Consider the following 14815-nt stretch of genomic DNA (forward strand, 5'->3'; position numbering starts at 1 on the left):
TTTGTAACATTTAATAAAAAAAGATATCATTAAATTTCTTACGATCATGGTGTTTGGAAATCCGTACAAAACGATCTACATTTATTTCTATTGTGAGTTTGGGTGTAATTTGTGGTTGTCTATGTGTGTGCCTATGGCACCGGCGACACAGCATTTCCCTAGTATGCTGGGCTATAAAAAAAATTAATAGTATAAGAAACTGACTGACAGTAGTGGTATCACTAATATGAAAGAGTTCGTCGAGGGATGTAAGTACAGTCTCCTTGCCTATTTCTGCCACCAAGTAGCAGCATTTCTGCGTTCCGGTTTTAAAGGGTTAAGGGTGCTGGTGATATTACAGTCACATGGGACTTGTCAATTTATGTTTCAGGGCGCAGTAGCAATGCACCTCAAATGTGTGCGACTTAATGCTCTGAGTGCACTGCAACTGCTAAGGACAGGTGTGAAGCTCACCACCAGCTGCACGGCTTTTTCGTTGTATCACTTGGTGGGTATCATAAAAAAAAACAAACCTCAACCACAGCATTGCTTTCTCGGTCTTGTTTAGAGCCCAAAATATGACAAATTTGTAAGAAAGCACTCTCGCTGCACTGTCCTGTTAAGGACGTCTTTGTTTAATGGTATACGTCTGCTTCTCAGTCGCAATTCAAATATAGCAATAGCAAATCAATTCTCTATAATACTAAATTCGAAATGTCTTAATTTCTTTTATAAGCAAATTCGAATTTGATATTTTTGAGGTCTATTGCTAGTTTAGTTACAAAACAAACAGTTTTATTAATAAATTACAAAATTATAATCAATAGAACAAAACTGTTTACACTGGCTAGTTTTATGTAACACCTTTGGTATAAACAAGATTTAGTAACTAAAACTTCTAAAGAACAACTAAGAAAACAAAAGTAGGGTAATAAAAAATGCCAACCTCTATACCAAGTACAGAATTATATGCTTTTGTTTCACGATATTTCAAGAGATGCTTCTATTTAAATAAGAAACAACTTTTATTTTCGGAACCCTTTTGCTATAGTGAAGAAAATTTGCTGTTCCAGATACTTAGGTTAAATATTAGTATAAACATTTAAAATGAAATCCTATCACCCTAAACGTACATAATAAATCTGTTCACAAATCAATAAAGACTCATTTCTTACGCATATCATGACGTATAAAGTTATTTTTGTTCCCAGTCTCAACCTGAACATATCTGAATCCTTAGAGCGATGCCACATAATGCGTTGCGTCGGCGTTGCAACGCCTGATCGGATAATGGGTCCGGAGCCGAAGCGGGGAGAGGTCTTCCGTATGTAAGTAAGCCATGTTAAGTTGCGACACCGTATTGACCGGTGCGTTGAAATTACAGAATAGAATAGAATAGGATAGAATAGAAAACATTTATTCCTTAAGTAGAAGTACAGCGTTGCGATGACGCAACGCGCCCGTATAGCGCCCGTGTGGCATCGCTCTTACATAACCAGGGAAGCGATCAACTTTATTTATACCACAAAAATAAAAATGGATAGCGAACGAACATCAAAATGTACTCAGATATCATCAGTGATGAGATTGGTGACTAGTGTGTTGTAAACCGAGTAATATCTCACACGAAATGCCGGACTTAACGCTGTCTGCTACAAAATGAAACCTTACTGGGTGGCTGCTGAAATTAAGTTCAACAATTTCTCTCTGAGGAAAATAAAAGTATGTTTTCCCCTTTCGCTTCGTATTGCTCAAATTTCTGCCATTTTGTAAGCAACACGAGTAATAACAACTGTGCAATACATAGCCTCTTAATATGAAATAACTTTACAAACAAGATGAAATTTAATTCAGCAATACGAAATTCTCTTACTTTATAGCACTTCTTGGTGGTTTGTTTGTATATAAAATGTATATAAATTCAATGTACATATAAGATTATATCACTCTATTGGGATAACCCCTTGTGTAAATTGGTGTTCCATACAAAATGTTGAAACTTACTAATATTCGAGTAAAACCTATTTTTTTACATTCAAAACGTTCGTGTACTGATAGATAGATACCAAATGAATAATAATAAAGGACCGGAGCCATTTTACCCGGAGATATCCCGAGATAATTATTCTGCCGAAATATATTTTTGCTTTCTAAACATTCGTATTACGTACTGTTAGATAGAAACAAAATTAATAATAATAGGGGACCGGGGTCTTTTTGCGCCAAATACACAGAGATAATATGTAGAGATAAAAAGTATTTTTTACGTCAAATAGACGTGCAATAATAATTATAGCTTTGTGAGGAAAATGTGAACAATGTTGATACACGCGCGTTAAAAAGATACCTTTTCATTTTGACCCCAATATATAAAGGTTGACAATACTTTTCATTGAAATAATATTAAGCCAATGTTTCACTTTCCGTGTACAAAGGACCCTAAATAAAAAATGCATTTTTTTTGTAATAATCAATTACATATGTACACAAACAAACAATATGTTTTCATGAGTCGAAAAGCTGTATCTACAAGCCTCAATACTGGAGTAAACGATGTGCCTGTGAAATTCCATGTGATGAGTACTGCTACCAAATAATTTTCCCTTTAGAAGCCATATTACCCAATTTGCGAAAACATTTTTTCAACTTGCCATATAAATTGTATGATCAGCTGATTGCGTATATTGTATAGAGAAGATGAAAAATTATGATTGTATTGTATTCAAAAGATGAAAAATCTTTTTGCAAATTGGATACTGGTTCTATAAGGAAAATTATTACGTTCAGTAACATAGGTACAGTCTTTTCATGAAATATCACTGTTTTTTTTTTGATACTCCGAACTATACTGCAATCGATCAAGATCAAGTACCAATGTTCAATTTAATTTGGATGAAAGTGTTATATGGGATTTAAGGGCTTTACAATAAGAAGTCATTAGACACTAGGGAGTTGTTTAATGGTCCATTAAATCTATAAATTACACTTAATCATGACTAATTGGACTGACATAGGGTGAATACGTATATATTGAGTTTAATTTTAAAGTACACGGGTGGTCCTTTATACCGGTAAGCTTTTATATTGTTAGATAATAAAGACGACTAAAAGGTTAAGTACATAAAAATTAAGATAGAGTCGGAATTTACGCGCTTGAGTTAAGACTCGTAAAAAGCACGTTTTATATTTCCGATAGTGGTGTTTTAAGATAGGTGGTTGTAACTTTGATTAAAATGTTGAATGCGTAATGGCTACTTTTGTACAAATTTGTGTCAACGCGTAGAACGTTTTAAATTTCAAAAACCGCAAATCTTAATAGAATCACCAATCAAGTTGATACTAAGGGACCTTCATTGAAGGAAAATCCCTCATTTAACTTATCCGGGACTGATCTAAGCTCGAATCCGTGTAACGTAATCGATTTTGAAACGAGAAGCCGTGAAGGACAAAGTGCGGTCACGAAATTTACATATAAATTTGGGATTATTTTAATTTAGAACGCATTGGGAAAGTTTATTAGCATATACATGAGAACCCATTACCGTTTCTTTGTGCGTACGACTAATGTGTGAGTTACAGTTCAATGAGTTTGCAGAGTCGGGTGTGGCAAGTTCCATAAAGTTAACAAACATTTGGTAAACCGATAGTGACCACTCTGTAAAATTAAGTCATTTGTCAAGTGTGCCTTGCGCCTATATTGGTACAAGGGATGTTATTGCACTCATTAAACAGATTTTCGAATGGATATTGAATTATAGAACAAACAAGTTCATTGTCATGTACGTTTTGAAAGCATAATGAGAAAAACGCGACGTTGAAATTTGAATAGCAAATATGCAGAATTCAATTAATGATATTCATGTTTTAAACGACGAAATTATAATCAACGTTAAATGGTTACTGACTGGGTGCTGACTGCTTTGTTAGAAAGATTAACATAATTACCCTTTACTCAGATTTGTTTACATAAAAACCCATTTCCTTTATTCAAATAACTTTAAGGCGTCGTTTGGAATTATAAAGACAACTAACGAAAAACGGTTTAGATCAAAGCTAATGAAATATATCGTTGATACCACGTTAATTAGAGGGGTTATTCCCTGCCGGTACTAAATCAGTCATTTGGTAAGACGGCTCGATCCGAGATGTTCTAAGGGGAGAGATATGCTCAAGATATTTGTTCTTGTTGCAGTAATAGGTCGTAAATATTTCAGCGCAAGCGGCGGCGGACACACATGCGACTCGACAAATGGCCTCTTATAAAATATACTGTTCGCCATCACTTTGAACCTTCCCATTCTATACGTTTCCGACGACTGAAATAACAAATTTTAGTTGGTTGAAACCGGACGTGGCCGGTTATCAGTCACATTTGGCTATTGCGTGACAAATAACAGCCGTGACATCTCACTTTTGTGTCACTTCTTTCTTTTGTATTAAATTTTTGAGTAATTTTGAAATGTTTTCAATTACCTTGTCATCGTAGAGCAATTTTGATGTCATCGTACTCATTTCTTGGTAATTGGACGTTGTTGCTGACAAATTACTTTTGTACTGTGGAATAGTAGCGCTACGTTGATTTTGGATATCAATATTTGTGTAGTCGTTCTCAATATTCAATTTTATTATCAAACTTATAACGATAGGTAAGTTTTTCTTTATTGAGTATTATAATGTTTTTACTAACGATGTTTTAAAAGCCGAGGATAGCCTAATGATGTCACCTACCGTCACTCAAGCAGCGACTGTGGGTTTGAATCCGATCCAGTCTCGCACTACTGAGGTTTCCGAAATGTATGTGCGAAATTTAATTTGAAATTTACTATGATCTTTTTGGTGAAGGACAACATCGTGATGAAACCGTATGTTGAAGAAGGTTCGCGACCCGCGGAAAACGTGTGAAGTGTGTTTCCCAATCCGCCTTGGGCCCGTGTCCGAAACCCGTGCCCAACTGCAGGACGTATAAATGGGTTTATGTAACTGTTTTTACTACGACGATGTTCATATTCATATTCATTTTTGTGAAAATACTTCACTAGTTTGCCACCCGCTACCGCTCTTACCAGCTGACCTACAGACCGGAGTCAACAGATCTAACAAATTTCTCTGTATGCCTGTTGCAGATCTTTGTATTGTGTCAATTTTTATTTTTTGTCGTTGTCACCATTAAGAAAACTTATGATTTAATTAATTTTATTTACGGGTAAATTAATCATGTAATCAAAAGTAAAATTACGGGCATGTATATTCCATATAGAACATAAGTCATGCGTACTCTCACATTAATAACTATGGGATTTTGAACATATGTTCAAGTTTGACAATATTTGTGCAGGGCGGAGGGTGCAGTAGGTCTCGGTTGCATCATTAATTTGGATTATGTCTATTATTAGGGAAGCTTACCTAACAGAGCAGGGATGTTCTTCCTAGTTAAGATTCCAGAGATACCGTCTCAAGTAATAATGTGAATACTATTAATAATAATAGTTTTTTATGTACAAAAATTAACATTAAACTTTAAGTGTGTGAGGCAGGAGCTCGCATTAGGTATATTTTACGCTGTGCCATTTTTGGCTTCCCCGTCTTGGAAAAGTACAGACAGTAAACAAAAAACATAAATATTAAATACTAAGTCATAAAACAAAAATCTTTTCCTGTTTACTACTAATAATACGAACAGGAAGTGACTATTAAAAATGAATTAAGTACTCATGACACTAAGTACGTAAAGCTTCATAATGTTATTATTTTTGATTTTCATATTATGATGATACTTCTTTTTTCTTTTGTATTAACGCACAACGTGCATGCGTGCGTTCCTTCGTGTGTGTTTGTGCATATGCCCGTTCCGTTACCTCGTATATCAGCGCATGATACCAGTGTACTGCAGGCACTAGCTCTTTTACCAATATTTATTCGAAAGCTCTAGATTGCTTGTTAGAAGGTAGACGTGTTGAAATCAACCTATGTCTCCTGTGATAAGACATAAAAAACTACGTACAAGTCTGACAATTGTTACCTCAGATTCAGAGTTACAGTATTTAGTTCAAAACTAACGTGCTTTAATAGTATTACATTAAAGACTGGCTGCGATCGTTTGAGCTCTAACATATTTCGTCTCACATGCATACGCAAAAACATATGTTCCCATGTACCTGCAACTTCACCAAATTCTCCACAAAGCGCATGACTTGTTCATAAAAAAAAACATATCACAGATTAACATGGGGTTACATAAACCGTATTCACAAGCTTACGAACCGCAACATGCCTTAAACTTTTGAACACGTAAGTGAGTTTACAAAGTTTTTCAGCAATATTTGTTATTAGCTCGTCAAACAACAAACTTCTGACAAAGCTTTTAGCCGAAGTATTGAATACGCGTATTTTTTACATACAACCATTCGCACGCCGGATCTGATGTGTTAAAATACGAACAGCCAACTATGCCATGACGAGTATTGTCTAGTACATGGTCATTACGAATGGAAAACTTTATATATTTGGATTTAAACGGGTTTAGACACAGGATACCTGTGTAGAGTTAGCCGGTGACAAACTAGGTTAAACCCTCTTTATACGAAGTTGAACACAGAATTATACGTATTTCCAAAAAGGTAAGTGTTCTATCGTAATCGTATGTTAGAATTTTTTACGAGTAATTATTGATTTAGGATTGGTAAAGGTCTTTTACATAACAAGAAAAAAGTAAGGATCGATTATACTACTTTAAGGCACACTGAATCCCGAGAACGTTCTCCACGCACTACATCGTCAACTTTTACATCTTGCAACTGTGCACAATAACTCCTAATTTTGCAAGTTCGACGCCAGTGTGGGAAACGTGACTGTATCAAAGGTCCGTAAAGATACGTAGTTAGGGAGTTTTGTTTACATCCTGTATCGAAATTAGTTTTAAGTGTTAGTCCTTCCACTTTCTCTTCTAATTGACGATCTCAGTGGCCTCATGGTTTCCATTGTGGGCGCGGGATGATAAGGTCCCGGGTTGGACTACTGGTAGGGCCAATTTGAGAACAAAACTTTTCTTAAATTAGTCCTGATTTGGAATGATTTTGGGATTTTGGAAAGATTTGGAGCTCTGGAAAATATATATATATATATAATAATAGTAACAGTAACCATTAACAGTAGCAGTGTCAGTAGCTGTAGCAGTAGCAGTAGCAGTAACAATAACATTAGCAGCGGCAGTAGCAGTAGCAGTAGTAGTAGTAGCAGTAGAGTAACAGTAGCAGTAGCAGTAGCAATAGCAGTAGCCGTAGCAGTAGCAGTAGACGTAGCAAGTAACAGTAACAGTAGAAGTAACAATAACAGTAAATGTAACAGTAACAATAATAATAATAATAATAATCGGTCCTTAGTACACTCTCACCATATACATACAAGCCCTACAGCATTTACTTGATTTCGGTCCGTAGATGCTGTTAAAACCAGTCAACAGGCTGAGAGGAAAAAACATCTATAATAATAATAATAATAATAATGAGGATTATCTTAATGGTTCTCATTATGATTTCGTCAACTGGTAACGTACCGAAAACCCTTCATACCGCCTTAAAAATAATAGATCTGCACCCTAAAACCTACATACCTCTATAAAAGTCAATTGTACTAGACACATGCTCGACTGTCCGCCGTTTCTTAAATACACCTGATTCAACAATCTCTACAATAAATCACTACTCACATCCTATCACAATACCACAATTGTAAACCAGAATACTTGGCTTAGGCCCGTATCTAGTTCCAAATATCCGACCTTCAGTCCAGTACAAGAAAAACTCGTAATAATAATAATAACAAGTAGTATAAGTAATAAATTCCTGTATTGCGGGTGTCATGGACACACATATACAAACACATATTATAGTCAAACTCACGTGAGAGATAAATGTAGGCCGTACAAATATTTTACCCGGTCTAGTTAATCGAACCCGAAACCTCTGAGTGGCATCAGTGGTCAAAACAGCAACCGTTCGCCCACGAAAGCAGTTAATACGTAATGACATATTATTATTTAAAAAAAGAATATTTATGAATATGAAAGATCGATGTTGCAGCAGGCAACGATGTGTTGTTAGAAAATTGAGCCTACAAATGTATTCTGTTGATTGACTTATCTGGAGCGAACAGAAGTTCGTGGGGCAAATCCCTAGGAGTAATTAATGTGAGTAATACTTTCAATACAATTGTATTAAAAGTATTACTCCAAACTACAAATATAGTAATACTCCAAACATTTTTCGTATCACATATTGCTGCACATAATTCCCATTACAAATATGTTGTTATAGAAATTTCTATACCATTTGCAACACTTAAAACTAAAACTTGCAACACTTAAAACTTTACCAACACATAAAATATCTTAGTTGAGTTACTTTTTTATCTTTGGACGTATTTACGTCTTAAATATCAATCAAACCTACAGTAATCCAAGATATCACATAAGTTCTAGTTTTATGTATCATAAAACATAATTATTGATGTATTAGAAATTAACCTGGAATGAGTTTATTAGCGGCAAAACGAAGTTCATCACTTAAATACACAAGGCTAAAATACACTTGTATATTGCCGTCCACTAACTAAAACGGGGGTACGTGACAAATGTTCAAATAACCGTTTTAAATAGCAAAAAATAGAGAACAAAATTCTCTTTTAAAAACAGCTAAAATTAGTTAACGTGTTCGATTTGTCGGTACTTACCCTAACGATGCATAGGTGAAATATCATTAATCAACATTGATCTAAACAATTTCAATATTCTAAAATTGAGTTATGGATTTTTATGATATCTCAAGAAATTATTTTGTCACTTAGCCGCCTTTTTGTTAGTGGACGGCAGTATACCAGTCGAGACAATGGCCATATATGCACTTTATTTCTAGCTGTAAGTTTAATTTTAATAGTCGCGGTGGCTTGTTTATAGACAGTATAAAAGTGAATCATGATCGGAAACTGCACAATAAGGTAATTTTGAGTATAGTTTTTTTTAGTTTACTGTTACCTCTTGATAGTTAATAGAAAATGAATGAAGTCCTTTTGCGTACGCCACAACCGCACAAATTAATGACAGTACTTACAATTTGTAGTCGTTTTATTTTGTTTTTGTTTTTCTGTCTATTTTAGTTTTTTTGTTTTGTTTTCGTATTTTTTTTTGTTTTGTTCGTCTAAGTGTTTTTAATTCCTTTTTGTAGCCATGTGTTGTGGCGTTGCAATAAATGTCTATTATATTCTGTTCTTATAGGAAAGAATATCAAAGTTACCGGCAGAATATTACGATTTCCACAACCTCGGTGGCCCAATGGCACTGTGAGCACTGGATGAGGAAGTCCCCGATTTGATTTCCAGTAGAACCAATTTGGGTAATATTTTTTTTAAAATTGGTTTTAGTCTGGGTAGTCCTAGGTAGAGCCCCGGAGTGAGTTCCATTCCTCTAGTAGGTACTCATTGTAAAGGAATATCACTAGTTTCAAAACATGCAATTGTATGGTTGTCTAGCACTTCATTATTCTTATGAATCATCTTTGCTTTCCATTAGGGTGCGTACATATCTGGCGAATGCGCCGCAAACGCACTGCGTGAGCGTTGCACGCGTGTTGCATGCAATGAATTACTACATGTTATTATATAGCGCGCGTGAACGGCACGCGAATAAATCGGACAACGTAATGCTAGTGTGTTGATCGCGAGCCATTCGCAAACAAGCGCATTTGCTCGATCTGTACGAACCCTAAAACTGACACTTTTTTGAACATGCCAGGCTGGAGCAGTACATCAGCGGACTTGAGAAAAACCCCGCCATTTTGCTGAGCTACGGAACTTTTTATGTCCCATTACTTTTGTCTACTACTAAACTTTAATTATTATAAGTAGTGTTTATATAACATATTTATAATTTATTGATGTGTTGAGATAAATAAACAATTTTACTATTATTATACCGGCAGTAGAGCTCTTTGTGAAACATATCGTCCAGGGAATTACTGCCACCTGACCTATTTCTGCCGTCAAGCAGTAATGTGAGTATTACTGCGTTCGCATTTTGTGGGTAAGAGTGCTGGTGAAATTACAGGCACATGGGACTTGTTAACTTATATCTCAGGCAGACGGCCGCAGCGGTGTCTCTCAGATATTTGCGATTTAAAGCTCTGAGTGGCACTTTAACTGTTATGGACAGGCGTGTCACTTACCGCCAGGCGCACGCATTGTTTGTCTTGTCACTTGGTATTATAACAAGCCCACAAATATTAAATTTCTGCCGCCATCTGTATTTTCGTAAAGCTACAATTTGAGGCTATTCAAGGCCAAGTGAATAGCCATTTATTAGACAAAGGAGTAACGTCGCGTCGTCGTTGGTGAGATTGTGAAAAGATAATGTCGTGACCAGGATAAAAAGGGGATGCTTCGATGGTTTGGTCATGTAGAAAGAATGAACGTTGGTAGATTGACGGCACAAATTTATAAAGTGAATGTGGACGGAGACGAGGGGAGAGATAGACCTCGGCGTACATATTTCAATCAGATTGGGGACATCCTTAAAAAAGACAGGATTAAAAATACCAAGAATAAACAAAAGGGAATGTATGAAAACATTGATGGGAGTGGTGAAGACGAAGAAGCTTTGTCAGGAGTGAAGCAGGTACCTATCCCGGTGTGAGATAGGTTGAAAACGCTGTTGGCATTTAATAGTTAAGCTTTTAAACTTTAATTTATTACTAGTTATTACTTAAGGTAGATATGAAAATGGTCAGGTGAAGATTGTAAATCTCATTAAGGAAGGCTATAAAAATACAAGTGAAAGAGAAATTGTTGCTTGGATCTTAACTGAAAACCTCATCGTAGATAATGTTAGTAAAAACAAAATGTGTACAATCGGTTTAGCATTTTTAATAAGAAAAAATCAAACGACAGGGAGAAAATGTTTAATGACTACCTTAATTTAACCTAAGAGCCCTCTTTAATTATTAACACAAACATCTCAAGTTTCAAATAACACAAAATCATAGAAATTAGCATAAATAAAAATATATTGAATTTGTATTATAAGAACATTATTAAAATATTAAGTGATGCGTCTGTCTCCAGTAGTGTTACTAAAAATGGTTCAAAATTTCATAAAGCTCGTGTAATAGGATGGAATGATCATGTTCGATTGGCTCATAGGGAGGCCAGGCTTAATTTTCTGAACTGGGTTGGACACAATAAACCAAAATCAGGAAAATTGTATGATGAAATGTGCAAAACTAGAAAAATTTTTAAAAGTAAGCTAAAATGGTGTCAAAAGCACGAGGAACAGATTCGTATGGACATTATAGCTGAGCACCGCGCTTCAAATAATTTCAGAGACTTTTGGAAAGCTACTAATAAACTGAATGTTCAGCCTGGCCTACCTGTGAGCGTTGAGGGTGTGAGTGACAGTGGCGAGATTGCTGATTTATTCAAAGAGCATTTTAGGATAAGCTCCTCGCTGGGGCCTTCTTGTGGGGTGACTGACTCTGGGCCTCTCGTGACTGATGAACTGTACAGTGTGACTACTAAACAAGTGTCAACTATAATTAGGAAAATGGTGAGAGGTAAGTCACCTGGTCATGATGGCCTCAGCGTTGAGCACCTAGAGTCAGCGGGTGCTCATCTGCCACGGGTTCTCACAATATTTTTCAACTTATGTTTTGCTCATTCCTACTTGCCTCCGGATCTGATGAGAACGGTTGTTGTGCCGATTTTGAAAGACAAAACTGGGGACTTATCAGATAAGTGTAATTACAGGCCCATTTCACTGGCTACAATAGTAGCTAAGGTGCTGGACAGTGTGCTTGACTCTGAATTGGACAAGCACCTAAACATCCATGATGCTCAGTTTGGTTTCCGGCAGTGTCTATCTACAGAAACTGCAATTCTGAGTTTGAAGCACACTGTGCAGTACTACACACAGAGACGTACACCTGTGTATGCTTGTTTCCTGGATCTTTCCAGGGCTTTTGACCTTGTGTCATATGACAAGTTGTGGGAAAAACTGGCGGATACAGGTGTGCATGCACAGGTGCAGCGTCTCTTCAAATACTGGTATGCCAATCAACTGAACAATGTAAAGTGGGCTGGCAGTCTCTCTGGTGACTACAGGTTGGAATGTGGTGTGAGACACGGTGGATTGAGCTCCCCAAAACTTTTCAACCTGTATATAAATGATCTGATTGTGGGGCTCAGCAGTGAGCGTGTCGGCTGTACGATTGATACTGTTTATATAAACAATATCAGTTACGCAGACGATATGTCGCTGCTGTGCCCTTCAGTCGGAGCTCTCAGGAGGCTGCTGGCTATCTGTCAGAGGTACGCTAGTGAACATGGGCTGCTGTATAATTGTAAAAAAGAGTGTGTTCATGGTCTTCAAGGCCGCCGGTATGACACCTGAATCGGTCCCAGTGATCAGGTTAAATGGTGTCAATCTGGATCGCGTTTATCAGTTTAAGTACCTAGGGCACTGTCTTACCGACGACCTTGAAGACCAAGCCGATATAGAGAGGGAACGTAGGGCATTGGCGATGAGAAGTAACATGCTGGCACGCAGGTTTGCTCGGTGCAGTAGGCAAGCGAAAATCACGCTTTTCAAAGCCTACTGCCAAACATTCTACAAGAGCAGCCTGTGGTTCAGCTGTACTAAAAAATCGCTCAATGCCCTACGTGTCCAATATAATAATGGGTTCAGGATGTTGTTGGGGCTGCCTCGCTGCTGCAGTGCATCGACCATGTTTGCTGAGGCGCGGGTTGATGGCTTTGAAGCCATCATCCGCAAAAAAACGGCATCCTTGCTCTGCAGGCTGCGGGGCAGCACCAACACCATTCTACAGGTCATACCGGATAGGTATGACCTGCCCATCATGAAATCCTTCATTCGGGTCCTGATCTAGTAGTCTTGTAAGACTGGTGGATCGGGATGCGAATGAAGGATAATAATAATTTGAAAACAATTTGACAATTTTTACTAACCCATAGATTAAGTTTTATTTTGTAAGTGTACTAACAACCAATGGATTTATTTGTCTGATATAATAAATAAATAAATAAATAAATAAATAAATAAATCATTTAGTATACGTGTTTTAAGCTCAAAATACAGCATACCTTTTGTCTTGCTTGTTGTGTTTGTATGGTGTAACTATTTAAAAATACACCACTCGTAACCAGTAAATAAATATTAGATTAACGATGACTGTTTTTGTTGTAAACCTTTTGTTCAGAATTTTAGTAGCCATGTTCTGACAATGTCCTACAGAGAACACAGGCGGAGACTGAAAAATAACCCTATGCTGAGGCGTCGTCATTTTCATCAACATAAAATCAGAATAACGCATAGTTTATAAATACACGTATCATGTTATTTTCTACATATTTGTGTATTTGTTTAAAGTAACAAGTAACATTGGTAAGCGACATGCCTATCCATAACAGTTGCAGTGCCACTTAGAGCTTTGAATCTCAAAGATCTGAGGGGCACTGTGTTCGTCACCCCGAGACATAAATTGACAAGTCCTATGTGCCTGTAATGTCAACAACACCTTTACCCTTCCAAACCGGAACGCAGTAATGCTCACATTACTGCTTGGCAACAGAAATATGTAAGGCGGCAGTAGTTCCCTGGACGAATTCTGTCACAAGGAGCTCTACTGCCACTGTATGCTTGATGAGTAAAGTCCTACTTATTTATTTATTCATAAAATACCAAAATTTTCTTCAAAGCTTCAGAAGCTTAACAAACGTAGCAACAAAAAAGTAACCCAAAAAAATTCCATATACGTTACGTTATACGCTGCTTTCTTTCTACGATTACTATTGCATGAGTTATAAATTCAAAGATCTTGTACGGATCTATGCCACTCGAGTTACATTCTATTGGCGTCGTTCCTCATCCACTTCGAGATGACACTCCCCTTCTGGGAATACGTCGCTACCAAAATTTATGAAGTCACGAAGTTGAATCTCAAAGTGCGCGTGTTGCTGCAAAAAACCATTTTACCAGTGACAAACCTAAAACTGAGAAATATATGAGCATTTTTATGTAAACAGAGAAAGCATAAACGAAAATATTGACTATTATTGATTCTTAGGTTTTCGCGATTGTTACACACAGGAAATGAAACTATTTTTCCGGATTTAAATCGCACATATTTGTTTTTTGAAAACAAATCGTGTCAACCGTGGCCATGGGACCTGTAACGCCCGAAACGTTGGTTTATTTGAAAAAATAAATATACACGATTGAAATCCGCAAAAATAGTTTAATTTCCTATATTGGTTATTATTTCTTATTCTAAATATGATCCGTTAAAATCAATGCAGACTTAATTGCGTATTAACGATTCAATCGTTCTCAATCCAAAAAGCAGCGCCTTAAGAAGTTTGAACACGTACTTATGTCTGTTACTTCAAGTAGTTTTTACATAGAAATATTCTGTGGACCTAAGCTTTATGTAGCATTTAAAATTGTATACCATGTAGCATTTAAATGTAGCTAAATGGCAAAGTTAGCGAATCAGACAAATAAAGACAAGAATATTAACTCCTATGTCATTCACCTAATCCCTGTAACAGTATGCCACAATAAATAATGCTAAGCTATAAATAAAGTTCTTAAGTTCATAGCCACGATGGTCTTCACAGTGCTATTGAAAGACAAAGCAGATTTAAGAAATCTCCTTCAGAGATCCCCTTTCTTCAAGTACGAGCACTTAGTTGAGAAAAGCTACAAAACACAAGTTGAGATGACGTTTTAGTCGGAGCTCTAGAATCCCTTCAATAGCTCCCGAGAGATGGAAAT

At 36.6% G+C, this 14815-nt stretch overlaps 1 protein-coding gene and 1 pseudogene across 3 annotated transcripts in view; one reads left to right on the top strand and one right to left on the bottom strand.

Moving 5' to 3' along the window:
- Positions 1–14815, bottom strand: part of LOC113235638 — a 183460-nt gene that overhangs the window by 112335 nt on the left and 56310 nt on the right. The gene's annotated exons all lie outside the window — the stretch shown is intronic.
- On the top strand, positions 10583–12933 carry LOC113235947 (annotated as a pseudogene).

This window comes from Hyposmocoma kahamanoa, unplaced genomic scaffold (assembly GCF_003589595.1).
Source record: "Hyposmocoma kahamanoa isolate Upper Pololo Valley unplaced genomic scaffold, ASM358959v1 88, whole genome shotgun sequence".
In the NCBI taxonomy this organism is placed as follows: Eukaryota; Metazoa; Arthropoda; class Insecta; order Lepidoptera; family Cosmopterigidae; genus Hyposmocoma; species Hyposmocoma kahamanoa.